The sequence below is a fragment of the Alosa sapidissima genome, chromosome 1, assembly GCF_018492685.1.
Source record: "Alosa sapidissima isolate fAloSap1 chromosome 1, fAloSap1.pri, whole genome shotgun sequence".
NCBI lineage: Eukaryota > Metazoa > Chordata > Actinopteri > Clupeiformes > Clupeidae > Alosa > Alosa sapidissima.
In genome coordinates, this window is record NC_055957.1 from 53,711,776 (window position 1) to 53,736,663 (window position 24,888).

General features: G+C 43.3%; 1 long non-coding RNA gene and 1 pseudogene across 3 annotated transcripts; both read left to right on the forward strand.

Annotated features, from left to right (window-relative positions):
• Positions 1–2,093: 2,093 nt before the first annotated feature.
• On the forward strand, positions 2,094–2,268 carry LOC121684698 (annotated as a pseudogene).
• A 19,336-nt stretch (positions 2,269–21,604) lies between these two features.
• On the forward strand, positions 21,605–24,351 carry LOC121723776. Of its 3 annotated transcripts, none has more exons than XR_006035035.1 (6): positions 21,605–22,018; positions 22,792–22,903; positions 23,037–23,136; positions 23,382–23,468; positions 23,585–23,717; positions 24,076–24,351. It is a non-coding gene; the product is annotated as an uncharacterized LOC121723776 (long non-coding RNA). The 3 variants fall into 3 exon arrangements; XR_006035036.1 differs by having other exon boundaries at positions 23,585–23,668; XR_006035037.1 differs by lacking the exon at positions 22,792–22,903 and having other exon boundaries at positions 21,957–22,018.
• Positions 24,352–24,888: the final 537 nt, after the last annotated feature.

Sequence of the window (24,888 nt, forward strand, 5' to 3'; positions counted from 1 at the left end):
GCAGTGATGGGGTTTGGGAGGTGGGCTGGGCGGGCGGCCTTCCCAGGCGGTTTCCAGGTGGCAGACTGCCTGCGGGTCCTGGGGGTGGACTTTCACCACCAGGAGTCGGCACAGAGGAACTGGGATGGTTTGAGGGATAGGGTGGCGAGGAGGTTGGGGTGTTGGCGGTCCCGGCCTCTCCCGCAGCTGGGGAGAGTGTTGGCTGTGAAGGCGGACATTCTCCCCCGGCTAAACCACTTTGCCTACGTGTTCCCCGTCCCCTTCATAGTTGGGAGGAGGCTGGAGCGGGACGTGTTCTCGTTCCTTTGGGGGGGCAGGAGGAGACTGCCGCCCATGCGTTTTGGGAGTGTAGGGAGGCGGGGAGAGTGTGGGATTTGGTGGTGGACTGGGTGGGCCGGGGGTACCGCGGCTGGCTCTCCCGGGACCTGGTGGTTCGGGGCGCAGGTTTGGGGACCATCCCGGCTGCTAAGCAGCAAGTCCTGTGGTCTATCGTTATAAAGACCAAGAGAGGGCTGTGGGATCGCAGGGTGTTGTGCCTGAGGCGTCAGCGGAGGAGCTCTTTTTTAAAATTCGAGAGCTTGTGCAGTCCGCCGTAAAGGAGTGTTGGGTGGGGAGAGGGGCTGGGGAGGCCAAGAGGCCTTTAAGGCACGACTTCGCAATACAGTGCGTATTGAAGTGGTGGACGGTGCGTCGGCGGAGGTTCGCAGCAGGTTTCAGCGTTTTTTTGTTACGTCGGTTGTTCTCAAGGCGACGTTTTCTTTGACACCGGATGTCGTTTTTTGCGTCCAGGATTTTGCGGGCCAGGGATTTTTTGATTTATCGTTTTTTGAGCTGCGGCGTTGTGTGGCCTTACAGGAGGAATGGGCACGGAAGAGTGGATTACCTGCCCTGGCTGGACTACGTTTGGTGCCTTTGTACCTACAAGAGTGGATTCCCCTGAGCATTCACCTATACAACCCGTTCGTGAGTGATGCAGATGTGGACGTCAGGTTCCAGGTGGCGGACGTTAAGGGAGGAGCTAAGATGCAGGACCAGCTTGGCTTTTGGACTGGGAAGCGGCAGTATGTGGTGAAGCTGAAGGCGCATCCTGCAAAGCCGGGTGAGTTTCTAAACCCACCGGGGAGTTTTAGCATTGGGCCTGACTGGGGGTTTTAGTCATACCCCGGTCAGCCCGTGTATTGCCGCCGGTGTGGGGCCATGGGGCACGACAAGGCGCGGTGCGAGGGACGGAGGTGCCGGTTTTGTGGAGGGTCAGACCACGAGGCGGCGCGGTGCAATGCCCCGAAAACATGCTCTCTGTGCGGGAGTGAGGACCATCTCTTTCGGGGTTGCCCCAGGCCCCGGGACTCCTATGCGGCGGTTGTACGGGCGGATGGCGGGGAGGACGCTGAGCAGTCTGCTGAGCCGGAGGTGGAGGACGGTGGAATTCGTCCTGCCGAGCCGGATGATGGGGAAGCTAGGCTGCATGGTTCGCCTAGCGACAGCCAAATGCTAAATGCCGAGGAACAAAGGACTGGAGCACATGGTTGGGAGGGTGGTGTGGGGCTACCCCTGGTGGATGTTTGTCCGATTTCACCGGCCAGCCCCATGTCTTCGATGTCTTTGCCGTCGGCGCTTGGTGCCTCTCCTGTGACGGGGGTGCCGGAGCCTCCTAGTCGGTGGTCGGAGTGTGAGGAGGATGACGAGATGGAGATGGAGGAGCGGGGCGCGCTGAAGCGTAAGTCAGCGGAGGCGGTGGGGAATGGAGCTGAGCGTGCGGGGAAGTTTCCCGCAGTGGGTGAGGATGATGACAGCGGTCCGGAGCGGCTGTAGATGAGGTGGCGCTTTCGGAGGCCCAGGCGGGTTCTTCACCTGAAGGCGGCGCGGCGGGGGTCCTGGTCGAGCTGGAGGAGCCTGCTGCCCGGGTCGAGGGTTCGGGTGGCGTGGAGGAGAAGGGGACTGGTGTGACGGCGTCGCCGGTGTTTGGCCATGAGGGAGGGCCACTGGATGCCGGCAACGCGGGGTCCTCGGCGGCTGTCTTCCTGCCCGGGTCGGTGGGCCTGCTGCAGCCGGTGCCAACTCCGGCCATGGAGTTCCATTCTTTTTCTGGTTTTATCCTTTTTGTTTCCTTTTGGCGAATAAAGTCTACAATACAAAATAAATCTGTTCTTAATATCTGATACGTCCACTGATACGATTTTTGGAACAGGGAGACGGAAGAGGGGCTTGCTCCGTCCGCTCCACGCATCAACCCGGTATTGCAGTGACTCCAGGAACGGTGCACATCTCTTTGACTGTGGAAGAAAAGAACCAACCCAGTGGAACTGACTGACTGACTGACTGACTCTGATGAAATCCTCCTTGACAGACAGACAGCAGACACAGCAGGAGTCCTTGCCAGGTGTTTTGGCCAACCGCGCCACCTCCCTTTTCGGCCCCTTTTGGGTTTCCCCGCCCTTTTACTCTCCGCTTTTGCTGGCCCCGTCTCCCCCCGTAACCATGTGAGCGCGGGGGGCGTCGCTAGAGGGGCCACCGGACCCCATGCAGTTGTGGGGTATCGCTTCTCGGCCTTTTGGCTAAGATCAAGTATGGTGTCTGGAGAAGGCGAGAACCAAATTCAATGGTCATAAAGGAGGAGCAGGTGTCCACCATAAAAATATGTCTCTGTAGTCTTTTAACTCGGTCATGTTCATTTTTATCATACTGCTCATGAGTCTCACAATCTCTACCATAAATGTAAGAAGTGTGAAGACTCTAGTGAGAGCTCAGAGCATTTTATCCCTGTTGAGCACTCTGAATGCAGATATATTTCTGCTGCAAGAGTGCTCCTTGCCTTTTTTAAACAATCACAGCAAGTGGGAACAGATGTGGACCCCGGGACCCTCCGTGTGGAGCGGGTCCAATTTTAACAGAGTGGACGGGGTCGCCATCTTGATCAAGAATCCACACATCTTGGTGAAGGGCAGCACAGTGGTGAGACCCGGACGGGCCCTTTTAACCCACTTGACGGTTTTAGACAGGGATTTTAATGTTCTTAAAGGAGACATATTATACCTCTTTTTAAAAAAGTTAGAATAGGTCTATGGGCTATACAAAACATGATCATAAAGTTTTTTGCACAAAATCAATCTCACATAAAGAGATCTCTGCAGCCTCTATTCTTGCCAGCTTCAGTCCCTTTCAGAATGAGCCGTTTAAGGACTCTGTCACTTTTATGCAAATAAGATACTGCTGGCCACGCCCCACCTGTCAGATTGTTTACGCTGTTCGTTTTCTTCACGTGAAAACCTCCACTGCTTGGGTGAAAATGACGGGATTACAGAGGCGCACTCTAGCCCAACATTTTCGACCCAGAGTCGGACCCAGATCAAGATGAAGAGGAGCCACCTGCAGAAACACCTTCACGAATGCTGCAAGCAGTTTTTAAATGGTTTGTGAACTTTTTAAATCAATGTATTTGCTATCTCTCCTACGTGCCAAATTAGTCTTGGCTATTAGCCTTTACCCTGTTCAGCCTGTTACGAAGTAAACGTAATGTAATTTTTCGTGACAAAGCCAGTCTTTTTACAATATTTAACATTTGCTTGTATTTGAAACTTCACTAGATTCACAGCAGTTGATTAGCTTTTATTATTATTATTATTATTATTATTTTAATTATATATAGGTGTGCTTGTGGAAATTGTTGGGCAATGCCAACTGAGGCAGAGTATATGCTGCCAGGAGATTACACAGGTAACTTTTCTAAGCTACAGAAAGGCCTGTAAATATGTTACCGTGTTACTAACTTATTTACAAATGAGCTAGCGAGTATGCTGCCATACTCACTAATTTACAAATAATGCTAGGGACTGTGCTAGCATAGCACTCACCTTACCTTACCATTATAGATCACACGACGTCTGCAGCAGATGGGTTTATACCCGGTGTGCCTGAATGTTTATTCTCTTCAGAATGCACTGAACATATACAGAGCTGACCATGGGGCCTTACGGCTACGGGGAATAGAGCAGTATGTGTTATTTATTAAGCTACTTATTAGTTTTTCCCAGTGTTTATGAGAAGTGACAGGCTACCATTTTTATTAGAAAAAGCAGATGTTAGTCTTACTAATGTTCATAGGTCACTAATGGCCTTACACACCAACACATGCCCCAATTGTTGTTTTCTTTCTTTTTATGTATGGCATACACTCGTGACACATTTAACCCTTTAGGGCCAGAGGTTTTTTTCCGAAACGATCAATTTTGACATCTTCATTTCAAAAGGCTATATCTTAAAAGTGATAAGAGATAGAGACTTTCTGTAAATTAGAGAAATATTAAGGATGACCCAAAGTTTATGTAGAGATTAAATGTTTATATCTAATTTGCATATTATGACTTCATATGGTGGCGGCCATCTTGGATTATAGAATTTTCATGAAAAGTCGCATGTTTGAATGTTAAAATGCACCACTTCTTTCCCCCCAAAATGTCCCTCACCTTCTGTATGCTATATTGCACAATACTGAATGCTCAGGTAAATAGTAAGTAGTGAACAAACTGTGTAAATCATTACTAATAAATGGCAGAAGCAAACCAAATGCATGTAGCGGTAGACTGGCCTTTTGCTGTAAAGATTTTCCATTTACTACATACAGTAGGCACTCTGATTCCATGTATGGGGCACATATATATTATTCAGATGACACACAAACACAAGTACAGTGGGTCCCCGTTAAGTTTGGACGGGTTCCTTCATGAATCACGCACCCCATTTTCTCAGCAGAAATGGCACAAACTGCAGTTGACACAAACAACCACAAGGTGTCACTTGGGTGCCACTACTATTTTTGATGCGACTGACTTACTGCTTCCTTGACGCAGCGGGGGCACGGAAACTTAAATTGATCACGGTAGTTTAAGCTTACACTTGACAAAACATTCTAATATGAAAATGTAGATGCAATTGTTGTAAAATGGTGCAGCTCCTTTAAGAAAGCACCGTGTGCAGGGATGGAGAGAGAGAAAGCGAGAGGGGATAGGCCTATGTGTGTTAGAACTTAGCGTGTGGAAAAAGTACGTGCTGTTGAGACTGGAGCAAGTCATATTCAAAATAATGCAAAAAAAAAAGCAATTATCCTCATTCATTGCAACCAAAGCATGCCTGCTTGCCGCCGTTCAAACGAAAAATATATCAAAGCACCTTTTGCGTTTGAATGTAGCACGAAAAAATGTTTAAACAGCTGGACAAATGATTTAGCTAATTGATTATATAACCTGTACACCAGCAATTGTTGAACATTTACCTGTACAAGTACATTGACAGTAGCCCAGCCTAACAGCATGTTGTAGGCCTACTGTAGAAATTTCACTTAAATTGCAACCGCAACATGCCTGCTTGCCAACGTTCAAACGACAACGAAAAAGATAATAAAACAACAAGAGGGTTGAGTCTGAATGACACTGAGTTTTTAGACACTGAGTTTTTGTAGAAATATTTTCGTATAAAAAAATGGTCATTCTTCAATCTCCTTCACTGACGCCTATGGAAAAGGCTTAACGTCCCAAAACAACGATCAATGATCATCAAATTTCTCTCTCACATTGCTCCTCATAACCATCTATAAAAAAGTGTTTTTTCTTTTCTTTTTGAGCACATCCGAATCCCAGGACATAACGCACTGGACCTTATAATAGGCTCGAGATATAATTCCAAAGGGGGCAGATAGGGGCCACTGCACTTAAAACTTAAAAAGATGAAGCTTTCCGAACTTTGAAATTGCGATCAGTGACTGGCATCGGGTGAACGAAGCTTTTCGAAGTTGAACAGGCTATTAAAAACTATTTGCGCACCTCCATGTCACAGGAGAGACTGGGCTCTCCCTTCTATGAAAAAGACGTTAGGCTACCTGCAAACTGGCCTATGATTTCATTGCTGAGTTTGCGGCAAAGCAAGAAAATGTTTTTTTTTCCTGAGTCAGGATATGGCGAGTCAGTGTCATTTATTTGTCCAATGTTAGCCTATAGATACAGACCAGTACATCTTATCAATAGTTTGAATGTCGTGTGTGTTTCTGCTAATTGACAAATACCATTCAGCACAATGATTCATACCCAATTAATTCCCCCTGTTAAAGTGTTCGCCTTTGTTACACTATTTGGTTTCGTGATGTAGCCTATGATAAACACCATATGGCCAAATATGTGACTCAGCTAATGTTATAGGCTATACAATTGAATTTCCCCTCTTAAAGGCAAGCTGGTGTAGCTTATTAGACTAGGCTACTATTAAAATACACCGACGGTAGCCTTGGCTATGTGTAAAGTAAGCTATTGCATGATTTTATGCACGTAAGTGAAAAGGGCCTTGCATCTGTCAAGTTCGCACAGGGCCTCGCATCCCCTTGCGACGGCCCTGCAGCTCCTCCTAAGACAGCGAGGAAAAAGTTAAAATACGCGATAAACCCGGGAAAAGTTGACAGGTTTGTTTCGGTCCCGGTGATTATTTGTGAAATTGCGCAAACGACAGCCTTTTCAAGGAATTTCAAGGAAGTAGTCGTAGCATGCAAGCTCCCAAATTGACCCAGTAGCCTAAGGCATCAATAAATTGTTGGGACTGGGGAGGGTCATGCGTTTTTCTCAATCACTTTGGAGGGTCATAGAAAAAATTCTTGCTGGCGAGGGAGGGTCACGTCTTTTTTGACTAACGCTCCCAAAACTCCTCCGGTAGCCCCTTAATTAAATAAATAACGAATAGTCCCTAATTGATTAATAGCCTAGGCCTACACCAGCAATTGTTGAACATTGACCTGTACAGGACATTGACAGTAGCCCAGCCTAACAAGCAAATGTTGGAAAATACATCAAAGACGCAATTAATCAGAAATAAATAATGTAATCTGCATCGCTTTATTTAACAAACTGCAAGCAACAAGAGCATTGAGTTCGCTGTAAGGCCAAACCCAAGAGCAAAGCCTATCTGTTAAGGCAGTCGATAGGCTATATAACGAGCTGTGTGCCTGGAAAGACGATAGATGACGGCTCTGGTCATCCCATACCCTCCCCCCACTTCCTGTAGCCTACCATTATGAAGGCCTGTAGCCTAAAACGACTCGTTGCCGTTTTGTGACATTAAGCTTTTCCACGTTAAGCCCCCCTAAGCAAACACTTACCTACTAGCTATATTTCGCTGGAATTGCACCGGAATGCCTACAGAAGCAGAGAACGTGTGCTGCAAGACTTCTCCAGTAATGAGTATAAACTATGGCGTTGATAGCCTACATTGGCAGAGGTTAGCCTACTCAAGTTGTTTTCTGTCACGTATGACCCTTAGGAAAAAGTACTATAGGAATCTTATAGTATAAGACTACTATAGAAAAACTATAGCAGTTATAGGATATTATAGAGTTATTAGTAGTACTTCTACAGTATGTCCCAAAATACGTATTCCTATAAGATTACTATAATATTTTGTCCCAAAATACTATACGATTCCTATACTACTTTTTCATAAGGGGATTGCTCATGTGGTTAGAAAAATGGGCAACACCAGTACCCCTGTTGTCTGTATGACCCTGTACCCAGGATTAGAACCAGTCTGCCTTAACGTATAATGTACTCCCTTCAAAATGCACTAAACATTCGACTATGACGACTATGGCTCCCTGTGAGACAGAAGATATGAAAGGTAAGATAAACCTTTAGCCTAAAAGGGACAAAAACTGATGCAACTCCTAAAACGAATATACAAAACAGGTCAATTTTCAATAAATAGCTTTATTATATTTACATACAGCAGTGGTACTCAAAGTGTGGTCCGCAAGCTCTCTCAAGTCACAAGTAGATGTGGTAAAATATAATAGATGAGTTGTTTGCCATATTGAGCCAACTTGTATGTAAATCCAAACAGTTCTGCAACACTTATGTAACCTACAATATGCCAGTTTAAATCATATGAATCCTCTGACAGCATAAGCAAGGTGCAAAGACAATAAGCAAGGTGGTTTAGTGAGAAGGCCTATTGTGTAATATACTGTTGAAGTAGGTCTACTAGTTTGTTTGTTTTTTGCTAGGTGGTCAGTGATCTTTTTTTTTGTTTAAATTATTATTGTTTAAGTGGTCCTTGGTCTGAAAAAGTTTGAGAAACACTGACAAATAGTAATATTGCAGTCTATTAAAATAATGCAAACACAAAACAAGAACATCCAAACTATGCACAGAATTAACAATGTCCTCTTTTTGCCAGACGATGCAGACATCTGGCCTGCAGATCCTTTGTTAGATGGTGCAGTTGTTGTTTCGGCTTGTGTTGTCCTGGGTATCCGAAGGGACAACACACCAAACACATTTGTTGGCTGTGATGATTCTATTACATTGGTCATTGATTGCGCTGGGCCATAGGTGGAGCCATCAGGTGTTATTGTGGAGATGTCACTTTCATCCTCCTCCTCCTCTTGATCAACCCGAGGTCTTCTAGCTGGCCTTGGATGAACAGGCTTGATGGGAGTAGAGGTAGCAGGCCCCCATGTCCATGGTGTATCCGAAGTGCTTGTATCAATACTCATACTTTTCATGAAGTATTCTGTTTGGGTACCTAAAGTAAATAAATGTGTATTACTGTCAAGTTACAAGATACTAATAGTACACAGGACATTCACCATCTCACACAAAACTGTACTGGCACAATGGAAACAAAAATATTTTAGTGACTGTGGTAAGGTGTAGGATGTACTAAGTAGCACACCCACAAGAAGACATTCAGTAATATCAATTATATCTGTTATGCAATTCATGGGTTATCAGGTCCATTTACACAGGTGTATTAATCAAGCACCATGCAGTCTGCATTCATAATCGAGGTACTTGATTTTATACACCTGTGGAAAGTGACCTGATGAAACCCATGAATTGACTTTCCCAAACATTGACGAGCACATAAGAACCTGTATTAGCCTACTAGAAAAAGACTTCTAGAAACTAACTAACACAACAATAAAAGTTAGATCACAAACCTTTGCTTCTAACGTGATGACCTAATGTAGGCTAGAAAGCTGTGTAGCCCAACATGAGGATGTGCTCTGGAAGACATACAAAACACTAAGTAAACAGCAAGTAATCAAACAAAACATCATTGTAGGCCTACAAAGGCCAATGTAATAATGCCAAGAAGACATAAATTAGACTGAAGTGTAAATACCTGGGCTCTAGTGATAGCAACTTAGCCTAATAGTGCACGGGTATTGTGTTTTTGATTCTCCCTGTTTAGACTAGAACAATACAAGTCCTTAGTTGAGCATAAGATATTGTTGCCAATATTATTATTTGTGGTTTAACGCTTAGGTTAGAAGATTATAGGTTCAACAAGCTAAATCTCTGAGTAGTGTGGTCATACAGTTTCTTATGAGTGTAGCTACACCAGGCACGTAACTGAAGCATTCCGTTTGTGTTGGTCTTCTGCAACAATTAGCTTCCAATTGGTCTAATCAATGGAAGTAGCTACACCTGGCGCGTGGCCTGTAGGCTACGTAAAAAAAAAATAGACCATTCCTCTAATGGATTTTACCAGAGCCCTTCCTATTAGACATTCTCTGATTTTACACATCGCGAACAGAACACTTCAGTTACGTGCCTGGTGTAGCTTCCTGTAATATAGGCTAGTCTAAGCCTAGCTTGTGCCCTTTTCATGCATGCTAACGTGAAGAATATGAACACACTATTTTGTAACAGTCGTTAGGTGGAAAAGTTTGTTTGTACTTACAGCCTGTGAGCTGGTGGTCGATCGTCGTGACGTACAGGTCCAGGTTTTCAGAACATCGATGCAAAACCACTTTCTAACTGTAGGCAGGCACAGTGAGTGTGGTCGAAATGATTGGAACACAGAGCTAATGTTGCACTATCCACAAGTTTCCTGGGGTGGTTGCTGGGGAAACGTTTGTGCAACATTTGTGGCCAACACTTCCGGTGGAATTGTGTGGCCGTACACTGCACCTGATGCCTCAGCTGTGCATTTTGCTGATCAGAGCTAATTGGGCATGTCAGGCTAATCGCATCGCTGTATTGTCGCGTTGTTGGTGAATAATATTATGCCTTTAAAAAGCTCGGGAACAACGTGTGCCGTTTGAGGATGTACTTACAATCGCACAAAACTAAATTATTGGGTGAAGAAAGCATGGTTCGTGCCAGAGATGTAGCTACAGTTCTACTGCCGAATGACGACGACGACGAGGCTTAAAGAAATTGGCTGAAAACCTGAACTTAAAACATCCCCCGAAAAGGATATGTTATGTATGTTCATCATCACTGCGCCGACTGAAGAAAACCTTTACCCAACGCTTTATTTGGGTTATGAGAAGCCACCTGTACGGTGTTCATTTTAGGACATCCTCAGACTCAGGTGTCAGACTCAGAAAAACATCTGTCATCTTCAGACCAAACTGCCTCAGCGTCAGAAAAACCTTTGTCATCCTCAGATAAAACTGCTTCAAACCAAAAGGCCTCAGAAAAACATCTCAAGTCAGAAAAAGTGGAGTCAGGTCTCAGAAAAAACGCTGTCAGACAAAAAAGTCTCAGATGAAAAGTTATCACATCATTATTCCCAAACCCCCATAAAGACAAATGTGCTATACCATGATGTAATACCATATAATACCATTATAAAACGTTAGCAGTTGTCATTGTCAATGCACAACAATAATAGACAGACATAAAGATACAGTGGGTCCCCGTTAAGTTTGGACGGGTTCCTTCATGAATCACGCACCCCATTTTCTCAGCAGAAATGGCACAAACTGCAGTTGACACAAACAACCACAAGGTGTCACTTGGGTGCCACTACTATTTTTGATGCGACTGACTTACTGCTTCCATGACGCAGCGTGGGCACGGAAACTTAAATTGATCACGGTAGTTTAAGCTTACACTTGACAAAACATTCTAATATGAAAATGTAGATGCAATTGTTGTAAAATGGTGCAGCTCCTTTAAGAAAGCACCGTGTGCAGGGATGGAGAGAGAGAAAGCGAGAGGGGATAGGCCTATGTGTGTTAGAACTTAGCGTGTGGAAAAAGTACGTGATGTTGAGACTGGAGCGAGTCATATTCAAAATAATGCAAAAAAAAGCAATTATCCTCATTCATTGCAATCAAACGAAAAATATATCAAAGCACCTTTTGCGTTTGAATGTAGCACGAAAAAATGTTTAAACAGCTGGACAAATGATTTAGCTAATTGATTATATAATCTGTACACCAGCAATTGTTGAACATTTACCTGTACAAGTACATTGACAGTAGCCCAGCCTAACAGCATGTTGTAGGCCTACTGTAGAAATTTCACTTAAATTGCAACCGCAACATGCCTGCTTGCCAACGTTCAAACGACAACGAAAAAGATAATAAAACAACAAGAGGGTTGAGTCTGAATGACACTGAGTTTTTAGACACTGAGTTTTTGTAGAAATATTTTCGTATAAAAAAATGGTCATTCTTCAATCTCCTTCACTGACGCCTATGGAAAAGGCTTAACGTCCCAAAACAACGATCAATGATCATCAAATTTCTCTCTCACATTGCTCCTCATAACCATCTATAAAAAAGTGTTTTTTCTTTTCTTTTTGAGCACATCCGAATCCCAGGACATAACGCACTGGACCTTATAATAGGCTCGAGATATAATTCCAAAGGGGGCAGATAGGGGCCACTGCACTTAAAACTTAAAAAGATGAAGCTTTCCGAACTTTGAAATTGCGATCAGTGACTGGCATCGGGTGAACGAAGCTTTTCGAAGTTGAACAGGCTATTGAAAACTATTTGCGCACCTCCATGTCACAGGAGAGACTGGGCTCTCCCTTCTATGAAAAAGACGTTAGGCTACCTGCAAACTGGCCTATGATTTCATTGCTGAGTTTGCGGCAAAGCAAGAAAATGTTTTTTTTCCTGAGTCAGGATATGGCGAGTCAGTGTCATTTATTTGTCCAATGTTAGCCTATAGATACAGACCAGTACATCTTATCAATAGTTTGAATGTCGTGTGTGTTTCTGCTAATTGACAAATACCGTTCAGCACAATGATTCATGCCCAATTAATTCCCCCTGTTAAAGTGTTTGCCTTTGTTACACTATTTGGTTTCGTGATGTAGCCTATGATAAACACCATATGGCCAAATATGTGACTCAGCTAATGTTATAGGCTATACAATTGAATTTCCCCTCTTAAAGGCAAGCTGGTGTAGCTTATTAGACTAGGCTACTATTAAAATACACCGACGGTAGCCTTGGCTATGTGTAAAGTAAGCTATCGCATGATTTCATGCACGTAAGTGAAAAGGGCCTTGCATCTGTCAAGTTCGCACAGGGCCTCGCATCCCCTTGCGACGGCCCTGCAGCTCCTCCTAAGACAGCGAGGAAAAAGTTAAAATACGCGATAAACCCGGGAAAAGTTGACAGGTTTGTTTCGGTCCCGGTGATTATTTGTGAAATTGTGCATACGACAGCCTTTTCAAGGCATTTCAAGGAAGGAGTCGTAGCATGCAAGCTCCCAAATTGACCCAGTAGCCTAAGGCATCAATAAATTGTTGGGACTGGGGAGGGTCATGCGTTTTTTCTCAATCACTTTGGAGGGTCATAGAAAAAATTCTTGCTGGCGAGGGAGGGTCACGTCTTTTTTGACTAACGCTCCCAAAACTCCTCCGGTAGCCCCTTAATTAAATAAATAACGAACAGTCCCTAATTGATTAATAGCCTAGGCCTACACCAGCAATTGTTGAACATTGACCTGTACAGGACATTGACAGTAGCCCAGCCTAACAAGCAAATGTTGGAAAATACATCAAAAGACGCAATTAATCAGAAATAAATAATGTAATCTGCATCGCTTTATTTAACAAACTGCAAGCAACAAGAGCATTGAGTTCGCTGTAAGGCCAAACCCAAGAGCAAAGCCTATCTGTTAAGGCAGTCGATAGGCTATATAACGAGCTGTGTGCCTGGAAAGACGATAGATGACGGCTCTGGTCATCCCATACCCTCCCCCCACTTCCTGTAGCCTACCATTATGAAGGCCTGTAGCCTAAAACGACTCGTTGCCGTTTTGTGACATTAAGCTTTTTCACGTTAAGCCCCCCTCCCCCATCCCCTTCTTTCACAAGCAGTGGGGGAGCGCGGGGCACAAAGTAACACTTTTAGACAAAGGAGGGTTCTCAGCGCTTCTGTCGTTTGGCCACAATCCGTTGCAACCAGGCCAGGACAGATATTTTAGAGAGGAGAGACGCCGGTGCAGCTCAGATGTCTTCTGAATTTTCTTTATTCTTCAGTAAAAGGTGCAGAACATTATTAAACTTTGACTAACATTTCGATGTGTCGATGTTTTTGACTAACGAACATCGAAACGTTAGTCAGAGTTTAATAATGTTCTGCACCTTTTACTAAAGAATAAAGAAAATTAAGAAGACATCTGAGCTGCACCGGCGTCTCTCCTTCTCTCTAACACTTTTTGGCTTTGGCTAAATATTTCTAAAATCATTTGAGTTTCACTAGTCACATGTTTTAACAAGCAACACTTGTTATTGAACTAATAACAGACGTGTGTCGAAAATTGACTTTATTTTCCATACAGAGAAATAACATATGCAGAGTCTAACCAAGGTCAATCTTGCCAAAAAAGCCCTCAAACCTGAAAACACATGAGGCAAAAGTGCAAAACATCACAAAACTAACTAAACTAACACGCGCATATTTTTGTATTGCAATCATTGTAGCCTACAGTTGTAACAGCGTTGCAGCGTCGCGTAACAGTCGTTTTACTCCCCGGATGCGCTCATTATAAAGAACGTTTAACGTGTCCCAAAAACAGCTATCAATTAATCACCAAACGTCTTATAAACAAGTATTGCCAGGAGCAACACCTTGCAAAAAATGATAACAATAGGCATTAACCCACTCGACCGTCAGACAACGCTATCTGCTTCGAGTAGGCCTATTGGGCAGGACTGTAGCCTACACTGGTTGCTGTGGCACAGTCTTGAGTGACCAAATTCGTTTTTCTTTGTCATATGAATGCTGTCATTTTGTTAACATTACTGTTAAGGAGATGCTGTAGGCAAAGTCTATATTTCAACCTCATTAGTGTAGTAAAAAAAATCAGAACTATTCACAAGGTTTCTGGGCAGCATATTTATGTTCTGTTAGCAAGCGAACTTCTCATGACTACCGACAAAGTAGCCTACTGCCAGCTGACGAAGCTCTCATTTTAAAACATTACTGAGAGACAGACACTGTACAATCAAGAAATCTTGCCACTGAATCCAAAACTATGTTTAACATTATGTACAAGGCTTAGGCTACAGTGGATGTTGCAGGGGCTGCTAAAAACACAGAGAAACGCACTGAAAACTCGGCCAATCACAGCCCTTGCTGTCGAATGCGCCGTCTGGTTCGACCGTGGAACTCCACAGCGGACTATGCTGCCCCCAAGCGGCTGCAGTTGTACTTACATTTCACCATTCACCATGATCGTGAATGAAGTGTCAATTTTTAACTGGGACCCACTGTAGACAAGACCTGTTTAGTTCAAAAGCTCATTTGCTACGGCAAGGCACAGATCAGGAGTGAGATGACGAGACAAGACAAGAGACAATGTTAGTATTTGTTTTCTTTTTGTTGTTTTTGTTGATGTTTTTTTTCTTAGCTGACAAAGACACACACATCACAAGGACATGAACACACAAAAAGGAACACATAGTGTATGTCCTAAATGATCAGGGAAATAGATAGCAAATCAACAGTGTAAATCATTACTAATAAATGGCTGACATTGGCTGGCTGGCCTTTTGCTGTAGAGATAATGACTCCCTATCCCTATCCATACAGGGCCGGCATTCCCATCATCTTGTGATAGACTATGCATGACCTAATGTGTGTGTGTGTGTGGGAGAGGGAGAGGAAGAGAGCGTGTCACCACCTCCACCATGCGAGCAGCATGGCCAGATCTGCCTCGCGCGCACCGAGTGGAGAGAATTTGCGCAGCTCGGACTAGGCCTACTGTCATTCTCATTGCGACTCCCCACACTGCCACTACGTTCCCCCCGAACTGTCCTATGAGCACTTCGACCTCGTCTAACATACCCAGTGGCATTAGACAAAGGCTCCACCACGTTACTGTCGCCACGATTGTGGAGAGGCACAAGACAGAAGCTAGCGCTATGGACATTAGGCTACCTCCAGCCTCGTTCGCCACACCCTGCTAACTTCCCGATGAACACTCCGAACCCGTGAAACATTATTCCCACCAGTGACATTGGGCAAACATTTCAACGTTTGTGCTTGGTGTAAGCTAAACTATGGAGTAAACTCTCACTTTGTCCAGCTGCATCATTGCAAGGTAGGGACGCATCTGAAGCCTCACTAAACGAATCACCGTCATTTCCTGAAGGCAGATATTCCCCTTCAGAATCAGGGTCCGCGAATAGAAGACCCAACACTTCATTTCAGGTAAACTTTTTTGATGCCATTAGACGATAATCTAATGCAAATACTCGCTGACGTTGACAATATCGCTCTGACAAAGTGGCTCACACCCACACTAGCTCCGGTATTGCACGCACTGATTCAATGAGCTGTAGCTCAAAAGTTTTGTTTAAACCATGACCTTTTTCGGACTCGGGGATGACGTATGACATGTCTGCCATCTAGTGGAGTGGATGTCGAACGAAATATGACACCCTATTTGACTAAATCGGCCGTTTTATTCAGTACCGCATCTTGTCGAGTAAACTCGACAGTGGCGCCTAGAGGGTTAAGACATTACAATATATTTATTACACAAAACAGAAATAAAACATGACATATGCAATATGCACTTTTGACAGAACTGACAGATTATGTAACCTGCTAACTACTGCAATGTTTTTTTTTTTTTTTTTTTTTTACTCGTTACAGATAGCTTGCCTATAGGAGCTTTGTCAGTTGGTGTTGGGGATTCCTTGGATACAGAATAAGGGTCGTCATCCCGTCATGTGTGGTCCTGCGTGTTCGTCGGGAGTTTCCTGACAGCCAAGGACAATACGTGGGCTTCAAACTGCCTCCCCTGGATTGAAGCGAGACACATAGTTGGCGATCACCTCCTCCTTCTCTGGGTGCTCAAACTCTGAGGACAGGTCCGGAGGAATGCTTATTTTTAGGAGTTCCTCCCAGTATGCTTCTTGGTCCACAAAGACCTCGGCCATGATGAAGCCCATCAAGTCTTCCACATACCCTGTGCAATATTTCACACTTCGTAACTATGTACATAGTTTGTAAAGTATTTCATTGTACATTTATTTATTGTTTTGTTCATTGTAAAAGACACCATAGTGCAATAGCATGCAAAATGAACAGATCTTTTATTGTTGAGCAATAAAAAAAAATATGTAACTTATGGAATGTTGTCTCGGTTTTGATGGGTTTCACCCTGCACTCTCCCTTCCTGTACTTTGGGAAATGCATCCTGTATAGAGTGTCCCCAGAGGATGAGGTGGCCTGGTCTCGTGCAGCATCCTCATTGTAATGCAGAGCAGCCAGGTAGAGTCTTAAAGAGAGAACCACCGCAGTAAAGAGAAAACCAAACATGAAAATAATGGCATGCACATAATATGCACGTTTACTTTGAGCTAAAAACTGAGGCTACAACTTCTTGCACTGTCAGTACTATATCTCGCTTTATTTACAACAGCAAACATTAGCCTAGACTAAGAGCTTACTGGCCTGGGATTGTCAAATATGACTCGATCGGCTGTGTGCTGCATTTGCAATTTGGAATGGAGAAAATGCTCACTCCAAGCAGATGCAGGGCTAACGTTAGCCGTAATGTTTGCGTTAGCTTGTGCTAAATGACAAAACACGAACAACCTAACGTTAGTTCATGCGTAACTGCGATAGGAACACAAAAGTCATTATTTGAAAGTACTGTAAGGCCATTCACATATATTGTCCTTTATCCTTTCATGTTTATGTTGTGTGATGCTTACGTTGATTGGCCATGAGCGTGACATAATCACGTATAGTGAGCGTAGTGGAGATACCATGTCAGTTTCAGTTTCTAGGTTGATAGGCTCACAGCTCACCGCATGGACAGTAGTAACATAACTGTTCTGTGCCCGAGCTAGAGACCATAGCCTAGTTTAGCCACGGCCACTGATGTGTATGTATTGTACTCACCTACCGAAGTTCAGTAAATTCCACAAAAGGAGGATTCTTTGTCGTGTGAAGTCATTTAACCCACGTCAAACGAGCGGTGCATTGCCCATTCAAGAAGTCACAACACGACAACTGGTGTCAGAAGTGGGATCCAACTTTCCAAACCGTGAGTAAATCCAACGGATGAAATAAGGACCCAAGAGATAAGTGCAAGCTAATCAGCTGAACGACGCTAGCAGTTCAGCAACATTGCAAAACGGAGGAGTGTTTATGTTCGTTGATTAATGCTAATCGGCTAGCTAGTGGACTAGCAGTGGTAATCATTCACCTGTCAAAATAAAAGCCCATGAAAAGCTAAAGGAAGACCTTCTTGCTGGCAACGTTTCATGAGTTTTACTATACAAATCAAAGAGACATTATAAAAAGAAACAGCTTTTTAAACTCACAAAATTTTAAGGGATTTGTTGTCAGCTGATATTGGTTTTAAGGGATTTGTTGTCAGCTGATATTGGCAGTAAAAAAAAAAAAATCTTGGGCTGTTAATCACCGTCTTGAAGAAAGAATAACATAAAAGAAAAATAAAAAAATGACCGACGAATTACAAGGAGCTACAGCAGCCTTAAACGAGTCGGAACAGGCTCCAAAATGGCTGCAGGCTTTACTAGATAGCCAAAATCAACAGGCAAAACAACTGCAAATGATGCTTGCCCCCGTTCTTACGCACATAAGTGAAAAGTCAGCAGTACAAACCCTCACACCACATCTACCTGCTCCTACTGGTGGTGGGGAAGAGATGGGACTACACTCAACAGGGGACAGGCATACATTTGAGCCTAATGTTATGCCTCCAGCTATGTTGGACATGTCTGTAAGGCCAAGAGAACATGTCAGTGGGCCCTTTGCAGCTGAGCTGGATGTTATCAGCAACTCAGGTCCGACTAGGCGGAGCATTAATCCTGAACTTGACATTAGACGGAGAGATAGCAGAGATCCGGAACGTGAAACACAACGTCTATTCCCCAACCAAGATGGGCAGAGGCTTAATAATAGTCAGCCGTCTGTGCAGGAAGTACGTAGGCCTAAGCTTGCCACATACGATGGTAAAGAAGACTGGGATGCCTTTTTGTTACCGTTTGAGCGCCTGGCCAGGAAATATGGATGGAGTGCTCCTGAGAGAGTAGACAGGCTGCTTGAATGTTTAAGAGGAGCAGCTATTCGATACGTCTGTTCACTACCAGAGCGCACAAGAGAGGACTATGTCCTTTTAGTAGAGCAGCTCACTCAGCGCTTTGGGCAAAAAGATCCTCCTACTACCGTACGAAGAAAGCTAGGAGAACTTCGCCAAGGCAAGGAGACGACAGCTGAATTTGCAGAAGAGGTACGACGTCTCGTCACTTTTGCATATCCAGGAGTCGATCTTCGGCTACAAGACCAGCTGGCAACTGATGCCTTCTTGAAGGGTTTGAGAAATCAAAAAGTGGCCTATGAAGTTATGAACCGTGACCCATGTTCTCTTGCAGAGGCTCAGAAGTGTGTAGAGGCCCACAAACATAATTTTAAAGCCACTGTGGGGCGTGAAACTGAAATAAAGAGCAGAGCGAGACGCATATCTTGGGCTGATGAGGGAGACATCGGCGATGACTTTACTGCTACTTCTCGTAGAGTGCAGGCTCCTCAATATGTCACTGCTGATCAGTTTTCTGTACTGACTGACCAAATCAAGGCCCTTGTTAGTACAGTGGGGAACTTGCAATTGCAGATGGATCATCTCAAGTCTAATCATGCAGAAAACCAGCCTACAAGAGCATCAGCACGACCCCAAGAGAGGAGGCAAAGTCCCCAACAAGTGCACCCTGGTCGAACGCGCTCCCTGTCCTCAAGCCCAAACCGTGGCACACCTGGTACATGTTTCACTTGTGGAGAACAAGGGCATTTCAGGAGAGACTGCATGAGGTCATCAAGTCCGACAGGAACCCGAAACCATGGTGAAAAGAACACAGGCCGTCAGAAACCACCTGAAGGCACCATAAATTCAAGTCACCAGCCACAGGACTTACAAATTAGCTGCACCAAAAACAAAGGCGAGAGTCTACAGATTCCTGTAACTGCAAATGGTGTTCCAACTCAAGCTGTGGTAGACACTGGAGCCCAAACAACTGTGATCTCTGAGGAGCTGTATCAGAGTTTCTCAGGATGTGAGGCGACAAACCTGCACAAGACTTACCTCCTGAATGCAGGTGTTGGAGATGGCATGAAGGCAAAGCGTGGGCTGACCGTCACCTTCAAAATAGCATCTAAGACCATTGACTGGGATGTGCATATAGCCCCCATCCATGACTCTGTTCTCCTAGGATTGGATTTGATGAAGGCCCATGACGTCGTCATCCACACCCGTGGCAAAGTTTTCATTGGAAATGAACTTATACTGTCCAAAATAGTGAGAGGGGATGGATCTGACTATTGTGTTGCCAATGTGATCCTGAGAGAGACTACCACTATACCACCCACATCGGAATGTGTGGTGTGGGGGGAGGTAGAAAATCCAAGACCAGGTGTCCCAGCCGTGCTCGAGCCTTTGAACATCACTGAAGCTGTAGCTTCCGGAAGTGTTGCTACCACCATGGAGAAGCAGGTGCCAGTCAGACTATGCAACTTTTCCACCAGTAAAGCAGCATTGTCAAAAGGAGCATGCCTTGGGCTTTTAGTTGAAGCTTATCCTGACGAACCAACAAGTCCATGCCAACAAGGTGCAGCAACCAAATTAGAGAGCGAGTCAGTGAGTGTGCGACCATTGGTGGTTGGAAGAGTAGCAACTATTTCTGACCTACCTCAGCATCTCCATGACCTGGTTGCTACCACAAGCGAAACACTCACTGAGGAACAGCAGCAGCGTTTTCTTCAGCTACTAATAACTTACCAATCCATTTTTGCCAGAACTGACTCTGATCTGGGTTACCTCTCTGCTGTAACACACAAGATTGACACTGGGTCAGCTAGACCTGTGCGTCAGCCAGTGAGAAGAACACCTCTTGGCTTCAAAGGTGAGGAAGAAGCCCATCTTCAAGACATGCTGAGAACAGGTGTCATCACACCATCATCATCGGAGTGGGCCTCTCCAGTGGTTTTGGTACGCAAGAAGGATGGAGGAGTACGATGGTGTGTAGATTACCGCAGCCTAAATAGTGTGACAGTCAAAGATGCGTATCCTTTACCCAAAATAGAAGAATGCCTTGATGTTCTCGGGGGAACTACTATGTTCTCGACACTCGACTTGCAATCGCAGTGGATGACAAAGACCGTGAGAAGACGGCGTTCATCACCAGATGGGGCCTCTACGAGTACACCCGTATGCCTTTTGGCTTGTGCAACGCCCCCAGCACTTTTCAAAGGGCTATGGAGCTTGTCCTCAGGGGACTCCAATGTGAGACGTTTCTCATTTATCTGGACGACATCATTGTCCTAGGTAGAGATGGGGATGAGAGCCTGGATCGTCTTTCACAAGTCTTTGATTGCCTCCACAGCTATGGACTGAAGTTAAAGCCATCAAAATGTCACCTGCTCCAAGAGGAGGTTCTCTTCCTAGGCCACATTGTGAGTGGAGAAGGTACACTGGGTGAAAAGGCTCTGAATCAGGGGATATACTGACCGGATATTTTTTATGACATGCAGCATATCAGGAGCATCTTTGATCATATCCTGAGTTTTTAAGAATCAGTGAAAATATTGATTTATTTTGACTCCTGATATGCCAATGAGATATCAGGGGTATGCATACCCAAATCACAAGTCACACACACCATTTCTGGATATCTTTGGGTAGGTCTCCACCCTTGGATAGGCTTAGGCTATCATATTAGATAGCCTAGGCCCAAGATCTGCCTAATTAAGTCACGCATGCCCTACGCCCAAAACGTACCATAAAACATCACCGATAGACTATTTGCCGTTTGATTTCTATCTAATTTCGGGACATTCAAAAATAGACTATTTACAGTGTAAAGACTACCTTTTTCAGGTCAAGGCTAGCCTACTTACCTAATTATTTTGGTTATGGTTCAATTTCAATGATATCTTTGAGATTTTATAGTTGCTATAGTCTGTAGGTCTAGCCTACTTTTTATGTATAATATGCATGAGATCTGTTGGAGTAATAAAGTCCACATTTTAAATTATCTGCTTTCCCCTTGTCCCCAATGCTGTCTGCCAAAATGAATTCGGTTCAGCTGGAGTTGCCACATAACAACAATACAAAGTTAAATTTAACAGTAGCCTAAACAATTTGAAGTAGGTCTACATTAAGAAGAATAGCAATAATAAACAACAATTCAATCAATAGCCTATAATGAAAATAAATACATACTATATGCTACAAACCATAACACATAAGAAAGGCTTATTAAACTTGTTAAAGTTGAGCATACTATTTTAACATTACAAGCTTCCTTGTGGGCCAACGTAACAATTGATCAATCATGTTGTAACTTGTCTATAAAACGTGGGTGACTGATAAACCAATGTTGATTTAATTAAGGAACAAGGCTTCAAATGAAATTGACGTCAAACTATATGAGAACCAATAATGTTAATAATCAGAATAGTAGTAATAGCCCACTTGGCTACTATGTTTTGACACTTCTACAAAATCAGTTTGGTAGTCATTTTAATGTAACTAAAATATGCAGGCCTAATAATTTCCACGATTTCTTATGCTTTGCCTCTCGATAAGCGCATGCGCACACACAGCATACCCATCCCCCACCCCTGACTGACTTTTCAACGAACTCCTTGCCACTGGTGGTGACTTCAACCGTCACTTTTCTGCATCTGCATCTGCATTTCATGCATCTGACTGCAAGCTGTACAAACTCTGCCGTCATCATATCCAAGGTAAGAACTACAGTACTTTTGTATGCCAATTGAAAACTGGAATTAATTAGGAAAATACTGTTTTTAGCATTAATGTTAACCAAAACCGTTTGTTAACCGTCATGTTAGAATCAGCTAACGTTTGCTAGCTTGCGAGCTAACATCGCTAACGTTAGCTGCTAGCTGTTAATGTTAACTTTTCCAATAACTAACTTTACCATTGTGTGGAATATCTGGAATGGTAGTAATATCATATTCAACAATAAGTCTGTCTGAGATTTCGTTATGGTTGTAAAGTTTTAGTTTGAATGAAATGGCCAAGGCTATCAGGCACGAGTAGGTTAGCTAACCTACCTATAACTTCTAGAAGCTACATTTATAGTGGCTGCTAATGACTATGCAGGCTAACGTGAACAGGGGGTTGACATACCTCAATATGATGCCGACAAGTGAAGGGATCTTTAGTTTGTGAAGGGTAACGTATAGTGTTATATTAAGCCATCCTTACACCAGAAGACTTGACCAGATTTGGGTAAGATTATTGAAAGATTGTAGTCTTTTGAGTAAAGCTTGAAAGCCAAATCTTGTCAAAGGTTTCTGATGTATGGGTAGTATTAGGCAAACTGTTCTTCATTTCATAGCCCTTATTTGGTTGTACCTGACTTGTGCCAAGGCATGTGTTTATTTAAGATGCATGTGAGGGCATTAGTGCTTCAGTGATAGTCTTTTCACGTTATTTGTAAGCTTATTTTGCAATTTATTCATCTTAATTTCCCTCTGTTCTCTGTTTGCAGGCAGTGAGTTGTGAGGACTGCTTGGAACACTGAGTGCATTCTGGAATATTCCAAATGTGTGCCACTTCCATACAAAATAAGTTCAAATCCCGCAAGAGAGTTCACTCACCAGGTAGAGACAGACAGACACACACACACACGTAGAATAGCAAATAACATTATAATGTGTTTGCATGTATTTGTGTTTGTTGCTGTGTTTAGTTTATCCCCTTTTTTCATGTGTCTGTTTGTTGTTATGACTGTAGTGGGCTCCATCAACAGACCAGGGCAAAGTCGGTCTGTCCTGCTACTACTACATGCTACTTGACTATGTCTGGAAGCCATGGCTGCTGCCCTCAACATGCTGTAAGTGTTTGTGTGTTTTGAATGAGGGCTATGTCACTGTGCACACTCTAATTTGTTTGACAAATGTGCAATGTAATGCATTAATACAGGAACTAATCATCATTATTGTCGTTTTTAATAATAGTCTTGAATTTTGAAGTTTAGCCATGTTTACCATTATGTTGGTGGTAATGTAAATAATGTGTTGAATATATGCCAAACTGAGCATAATCATAATTTAGTTAAATCTTATTTTCTATTTACAGAAACTGAAACCCTCACAAATAAACTGATATCAATAATTGGTGATAACATAACATTGATGGTGATGGTGGCAAGGGTGCCTTCATAAGGTAATTATCATTTTTGTTTGAACACCTGATTGACTTACCAACTTATTTTTTAATGTTTGATTTTTATCTTAATCAACAATAACATAATGTATAGCAATTGCTGTTTTATTTTTTAGGTGCCATCCAGCAAGTCCCAGCCTGGAGCCAGAGGCTGGCACTGCACGTCAGATGGGGGAGGATCTATGTTAGGCATCAGAAAGGTGCTTTAAGCAAGAAGGAAAGAGCTTCTGCAGACAGTGTTGCAATTAGGTATGATACTTTTGGAAATTGATCTTAATGCCTTAATTAAAAAAATTAGGGAAAATCCAACCTTTAAGGACAGCAATTTTCTTTGTGTATCGTAAATAAATAAGTGTTCCTTAAAGGTTGGATTTTCTCATTTTTTTTTATTAAGGCATTAAGATCAGATGATTTTTAAATGTATGTGTATGCTAAGGTTATGTAAACTTATGAGCACAACTGTAATACATATCTCCATTACTTCTAACTATTGCACCTGACGTCTAGGCTGCTATTGTGGGTTTGCTTTTATTTGTCACACAAGCTGAGTTAATTATATTCACGGACAGGGTCAATTGTAACATATACTTTCTTTCTCTTTTTACAGACACCTGACTTTTACTGCCAAAGGGACCATCAGAGCACCCTTCCCTACCATCTATACCAGAAGAGTACGGACAAGGGCCCAAAATGTTTTAAGGGACGTTGCACGCCCAGACCATGGACTGTTTAAACCACTGTGGTCAAGCAGAAGTCTCTGTTCTCACTCGAGGCAGGTCATTGAGAGGGGGCGAGTGTCACTGCGTAAGCCCCCTACTGCAGGCGAGAAAGCCATGTTGATTTGAATATTGATTGATAAATACAATAAAGGCCATGTAACAAATTTTATTGCCTGTCGTACAGTATATTTTTCATGGTAAAGTAAAATAAGTCATTGGGATTTAGCAGGTGTAAGTAAATAATGTAATTAAGTGTATGTAAAATTAATGTGAAATATTATTTAAGTTAAAGATGCACAATAAGCTCAGTGATGGTTATGTACTATCTCACATTTAAAACCCTTACATAAATCACCATATATAACATGATTCACATCATCACATGATTAATTTTAAAAATAAAGGCATAAAGCCTATCGAAAAGCAAATAAAGGCATACACATAAATGCCTGCAAAATTAGCTGTGTCTGGCAGTATATGGGCTGTATATGCGTAGTCCCATGTTTGACATATCAGGGGGTATATGGGAACAAGAACAAGAGGTGTCCGGGGTCATATAAGTAGCTAATACTTGAAACATGGATCATATCAGGTGAGAATATGAAGTCTGGATATCTTGCATGTCGTCGCAGTCCCATTCAGGACTTTTGATATGCTCCTGATATGGCAATTGGCACTAAAATATCAGGAGCATATCAACC